The sequence below is a fragment of the Culex quinquefasciatus genome, chromosome 3 (genome assembly GCF_015732765.1).
Source record: "Culex quinquefasciatus strain JHB chromosome 3, VPISU_Cqui_1.0_pri_paternal, whole genome shotgun sequence".
NCBI classification, from domain to species: domain Eukaryota; kingdom Metazoa; phylum Arthropoda; class Insecta; order Diptera; family Culicidae; genus Culex; species Culex quinquefasciatus.
Genome location: NC_051863.1, coordinates 95427290 through 95433874, shown reverse-complemented (window position 1 = coordinate 95433874; position 6585 = coordinate 95427290). Strand labels below are relative to the sequence as shown.

Here is a 6585-nt window from a genome sequence, read left to right as displayed (position 1 = left end):
AACAAGATATGAAGAAAACAACAATGACGAAAACCCAAAAAAAAATTAAATAGTTTTGACGTTTGAAGCGACTCAGAGCCTGACAGCCTGGAAAACTGTCACTGGGAAGTAGAAAACACTTCTAAGATTTATTAAACATAAACACTGGCATTCGTTTAAACAAAAAGACAAGTAATAATTGACCTCAACAAGATATAAAGAAAACAACAATGACGAAAACCCAAAAAAAATAAATAGTTTTGACGTTTGAAGCGACTCAGAGCCTGACAGCCTGGAAAACTGTCACTGGGAAGTAGAAAACACTTCTAAGATTTATTAAACATAAACACTGTAACATTTAATTCCGCGAGAAGAAAACTCCTCCCAGACCCTAGCGGAGACGCAGAACACGCGAGTTCCCAACTGCTCGAATTCGCTTGATCTGGGCGGGTCGCACTGGTTTGCCTCCCGAAGATGAGACGATGATGATTAGGATGAGATAATATTTCATCAGTTCGGTGACGCAAACAGTGATTTCCGCTGATGAGCCTTCTATCCCTTTGTCCACCCACCTTTCCTCCTAGCACCCCAAACCTTAAATAGCCATAAGTCGTTCATATAAGCAGCAAGCAAGTCGCAAGTTTAGTTTTACCCCCGATCACCGTCGTCGCGAGAAGGAGTGTACGAGAAAGTACGAAGAGAAGTGTAGAGTGTTCTAATCGACAGAGGAAGACCTGGACGATTAATAAGCCAAACGTAAGTTTGTACTCGCTAGGTGTTCGCGATCTAATCCGCTTCCCCACCTCAGGCCCCGAATCGTCCCTGGTTCGCCGCGTGTTACGGCACGGTCAAAAGCGTGATTAAGCCAAAACCATTGTAAGTTATGAAGCGCTAGAAAAGTCAAACCGTTGTTAAAGTTGAAATAAACCATTAAACAGGTGCGGACGTCACCATCGCACTGAACCAGAAAGTCGCCGTCGGCGACTTCGCCGCTGTTAGGGCATATCCAAGCAGTAAGTTCACTTCAATGGTAGAATTGATTCGAAATTAACAGTAGCCACGACTTTAAAGGTTTCGTTATTAGACGGTGATCGAAAGTGAGAAAGAGTGTGAACAGTTCTCCCCAGAAGCCAACTAAGAAGAAGGTAACTTGCGACCAGGTGGAATTGCGGTTAAGTAAGTGCTAAGATAACCCTCTCATTCAAAGGTTGACGTGCGGGGCTCAAAGAGCGCGGCGCGCACGCGCACGTGGCAACGCGACAATTTCGCACCTGGGCTGACTAAGCCCGCGCACAGCACGTGCCGGCAAGTACGACTCGTGTCATCTAGCCTTCAGCTTCCAGCAACCTGACCACGTGTAGCGCCACTAACAGCATCGATTAAGCCCCCCGCGAGGTCAAGGCAATAATGCGTCGTTCACGCGTGCAGCGCCGGTTCCCGTAGGAGTCCAGTCCATTGCCGACTCTGAGCCAAAGGGCTACGGCGCACGTGAGTTTTGCTCTCCGTAGGAGGCCGAGCCAAACCCTCTGAGCAAAGGAAGCAACAACTCGCACGAACGGCAACAGCGTTACCCTTAACCACCTCGCCAAGCAACGTCAACGCGCACGATCGAGACGGCCAGACAGCCTCCGGCCAAGGCCCGCGATACGTGATCGCTTCGTGAAGGAATCGTTTCTCTGCCAACCGTACGTGAAGCACCATTGGGTCCAGCGCGTCGTCACACGTGCCTGGCGTCAGACCTGTACGAGTCCACGCCACTGGCTCTGAGCAAAAGGGTCTCGACGCAATCGAGCACATCTCTCCGTAGGGGCCCCTGTCAACCGCCCTGAGCAACTGGAATTTGTAGCTCGCACGACGACAGCAGCGCTCGACACAATCACTTCACCCCGAGCGCAACCTTCGGTCCAGTGCCACCCTTTCGTTCCCCAAGTGTCCTGCGTTGAATCCCGTAGGAGTGCACCATTCGCAACTCCGAGCAATTGGGAGCAGCGCGCCAAGATTCTGCCACCTGTAGGGCCCACCCGCAACCGGGCCCGAGTCAGTGGGTAGCAGCGATCGACACGAACGAAGTACGTGGGTGTACAAACGATCGACGGTTCGACTAGGCAGCAGCACCAAACAACACCGCGCTCAACGAGCGCGCCAAACCAGCCCGCCACTCAGGCGTGGGCGTATCAACCAAGCCACGAACGATTCCACGAGCAGCAAACCGTCCACGGGACGGCATTCCGGGACCTGCCGGCCAAGCCGGCGAAGGCAGCCCTGCAGAGTACGAGGAGCAGAAGCACCGATCAGCAGCACGCAGCATCAGTGTCTTGCGAACCTTCGTGGTGAACGGACACTAGAGCTGCGGTATTTTTTTACTACCTAAGCTCAGAGTTATTTCAAACAAAATTCACAGTCTTTTTAAAGACTACCTGAGTTACTTTCCAAAATTCTAAACAGTCTTTTCAAGACTAACCCCACCTGAAATTTTGTTGTATTTTACAAACGAAGCCATCTTTTTAAGAGAACTTTGCTTGCAAAATGCGTCAAAACAAAGGTAAACGCAAATCTTCTGAAGATTTGGTCGTTACGTCGGTGAAGCGTTTGAACGCTAAATCGGCTAACGGAAACAGAAAAAGAAAACAGCCTCATCCGAGGTCTGATTCTGATTCTGAAAGTGAGGTCAATCCTCCAATTCCATTGGCAAACGGTTTCGGTGTTTTATCCGAAACTGTGGACAAGGATCCTTCTCCTCGTACTGAGCCTTCTGCCGTCGAGAAACGAGTAAAGGCTCCGCCAATTGTAGTGACTTCCGTCTCCGATTTGGCCAGCTTCCGAACGCAACTGAAGAATTGCAAGGAAACTTGCAATTTGAAGGTTTCGTTCCAGCTTGGTCGAAGAGGAGAATGTCGCTTGTTGACGGAATCTTTACAAGATCACCAAACTTTTGTTGGTTATTTGAAAAACCACAAACACAATTTCTACACGTATGAGACCAAGAATGCTCGTCCATTCAAGGCGGTCCTGAAAGGTCTCTCCAACGACTTGTCGGTGGATGAGATCAAAAACGAACTTAAGGTGTTGCTTGGCTTTGCCCCATCCCAAGTAATACCAATGAAGAAAAAATCAAACGGGAATATTTCTCGCTTTGGTTTGACTTCACAATTTTATCTGATTCATTTCAACAGAAATGAAATCAACAATTTGAAACTTTTGGACAAAGTACAGTTTTTGTTCCATGTACGGGTAAAGTGGGAGCATTTTAAGAAACATTGCGGTAATGGCCAGAATCTGACCCAGTGCCGGCGTTGCCAGGCATTCGGTCACGGTACTGATCATTGCGCCATGGTTCCAAAATGCATGGTTTGCTGGGATTCTTCTCACGACAAGGACAATTGTCCCGTGAAAGAAGTCACCCAATTTAAATGTGCAAATTGAGGTGGAAATCACAAATCAAATTTCTGGGATTGCCCCATCAGAAAAAAGGTTTTGGATTCTCGTGCTAAGCATCAGCCGAAAACCAAACCGAAATTTTCTCAAAGTCAGGTTGTACCTGCATCTTTAAATCAAACGTTCGTGCTGTCTCACTCGAACAATACCCCTACCATGGAAAAGTTAGGTAACAGCAATGGTATTTCTTATGCCAACGTCGTTTCGGGTTCGGGTTCATCCACGAATTTTAAATCCTCTACCAATTTTCAAATTGGGCAGGTACCTCAAATTTCATTTGAAAATTTTTCTGCTGGCAACGCTTTGGGATCTTCTGATCTCGGCGATGTTACGTTTGAAAAAATGACTTTTTTGCAAAACTCACTGTTTGGTTTGATTCAAACAATGAGTAATGCTACATCCATGATGGAAGCTATCCAGATTGGATTAAAATTTGCGAATGATGTTGTTCTTACCCTGAAGTTTAATCATGGATCTAAGTAATTCCATCAATATTATGAATTTTAATGCTCGCTCTTTAAAAGCGAAAGAAAATGAATTTTTCAACTTTTTACGAGTTCATAACGTGCTGTTATAACCGAAACATTTTTAAAAACTGGCACTTATTTGAAAAGTGATCCAGATTATAAAGTTATAACCAATAACAGAATTAATCGAAATGGCGGTGGAGTTGCAATAGTTATCCACCGTAGTATGGCTTATAGTACGTTACGTGACTTTAAGTTAAAAGTTATTGAAAGTTTGGGCATTGAACTTGAAACTTCTTTTGGGAAAATTATGATTGCAGCTGCATATTTGCCTTTCCAATGCACTGGGAAAATAAAAATTATTTCAAAGGGGATTTGAATAAACTTATTCGGCATAGATCTCGATTTTTGATCATCGGTGATTTTAATGCCAAACACCAATCTTGGAATAATTCAAAAGTAAATTCCAATGGTAAAATTCTATTCACTTCTGGTCTTTATTCGGTTTTATATCCGAATGGGCCAACTTGCTTTTCTTCTGTTAGAAATCCATCAACAATTGATGTGGTTTTGACAAATCAAAGTCAGTATTGTGGTCCTTTAGTGACTCATGCTGATTTTGATTCTGATCACCTTCCAGTAACATTTTCACTTTCTCATGAAGCAGTTACCAGACCCAATAGTTCTGTGTTTAATTACCACAAAGCTAATTGGGACAGGTATCAGCATCATATTGAGAATAACTTAAATCATGACTTTGTTTTAGAAACCAAAGCTGATATTGATTCAGCCTTGGAATCTTTAACTAATGCAATTTTGGATGCTAGGAATATTGCTATTCCTAAAGTCCAAGTCAAATTTGATTCTCCCATTATTGATGACGATCTTCAGCTTCTGATTCGTCTGAAAATGTTCGCCGAAGACAGTATCAACGTTCTCGTGATCCTGCACTGAAGCGAATTCAAAAGATTTGCAAAAGGTTATTGACCACAGATTCACTCTCCTGCGAAATGAAAAGTTCGCAAGAGATGTCGAACAAATTAAACCTTATTCCAAACCTTTTTGAAACTTTCAAAGGTTCTTAAGAAACCTCAAAACCAATCCCTTCTTTAAAAGATGGTGATAATATTCTATTAACTAATGGGGAGAAAGCTCAAAAACTTGCTCAGCAGTTTGAGAGTGCTCATAATTTCAACTTAAATGTTCTGAGTCCTATTGAAGATCAAATTTCAATAGAATTTCAGAATATTGTTGAACAAGAATTTTCATCAGATGATGTTTTTAATACGGATCTGAATGAAATAAACTCTATTATCAAAAAATTTTAAAATATGAAAGCCCCTGGTGAGGATGGCATTTTTTACATTTTAATTAAAAAATTACCTGAAGCAACTTTTAGTAGCTTGGTCAAAATTTGCAACAAATGTTTTGATTTGGCATATTTTCCCAGTAGTTGGAAAAATGCCAAAGTAGTTCCGATTTTAAAACCGGATAAAAATCCTGCTGAAGCCTCAAGCTATCGGCCCATTAGTTTGCTTTCATCTATTAGTAAATTATTCGAAAGAATAATTCTTAATAGAATGATGACGCACATTAATGAAAATTCAATTTTTGCTGATGAGCAGTTTGGATTTCGCCTTGGGCATTCAACTACTCATCAGTTGTTGAGAGTTTCAAATTTAATTCGAAGCAACAAATCTGAGGGCTATTCTACTGGCGCTGCTCTTCTAGACATAGAAAAAGCATTTGACAGTGTTTGGCATAAAGGTTTGATTGCGAAATTGAAAGGTTTAATTTTCGGATCTACATCGTGAAAATTATTCAAAATTATTTGACGGATCGTAGTCTGCAGGTATGTTATCAGAACAGCAAATCTGATCAACTACCTGTACGTGCTGGCGTCCCTCAAGGAAGCATTTTGGGTCCAATTTTATACAATATTTTTACTTCTGACTTGCCTGATTTGCCCCCAGGATGTCAGAAATCACTTTTTGCTGATGATACAAGCATCTCCGCCAAAGGTAGAAGCCTTCGTGTCATCACAAGAAGATTACAAAAAAGCTTGGATATTTTCAATTCTTATTTGAAAGAATGGAAAATTACTCCAAATGCTGCAAAAACTCAACTTATTATTTTCCCTCATTAAACCAAAAAGTCATCACATTATAAAGATGAATGAGGTAAATTTAAAGTGGGAGGATCAAGTGAAATATCTTGGACTTGCTTTTGACAAAAACCTTACTTACAAGGACCACATTGAAAGTATACAGGTTAAATGTAACAAATATATTAAATGTTTGTATCCACTTATAAACAGGAATTCTAGACTTTGCCTCAAGAATAAACTGTTAATTTATAAACAAATTTTCAGACCTGTCATGCTTTATGCTGTGCCGATCTGGACAAGCTGTTGCTTAACCAGGAAGAAAAAACTTCAGAGGATTCAGAACAAAATTCTGAAAATGATTCTGAAACTTCCTCCCTGGTTCAGCACCAGTGAACTTCATCAATTAGCCGAAGTTGACACTTTGGATGTTATGTCCAATAAGATAATTGATGCATTTCGACAAAAATCATTGCAGTCTTCAGCTGCATTGATCCGCTCTTTATATAGTTTATAAGTTAGTTTTAAGGTATCCCTTTTCCCTTTTGTACATGTAGGACCTCCTACATTTGAAATCACTGAATAGCGAAAGCTACAATA

At 41.9% G+C, this 6585-nt stretch overlaps 1 long non-coding RNA gene across 1 annotated transcript; it reads left to right on the top strand.

The window, feature by feature from the left end:
• The first annotated feature begins 699 nt into the window (after nucleotides 1-699).
• On the top strand, nucleotides 700-1362 carry LOC119770213. Its single transcript, XR_005278718.1, has 4 exons — nucleotides 700-735; nucleotides 918-992; nucleotides 1051-1124; nucleotides 1187-1362. It is a non-coding gene; the product is annotated as an uncharacterized LOC119770213 (long non-coding RNA).
• Nucleotides 1363-6585: the final 5223 nt, after the last annotated feature.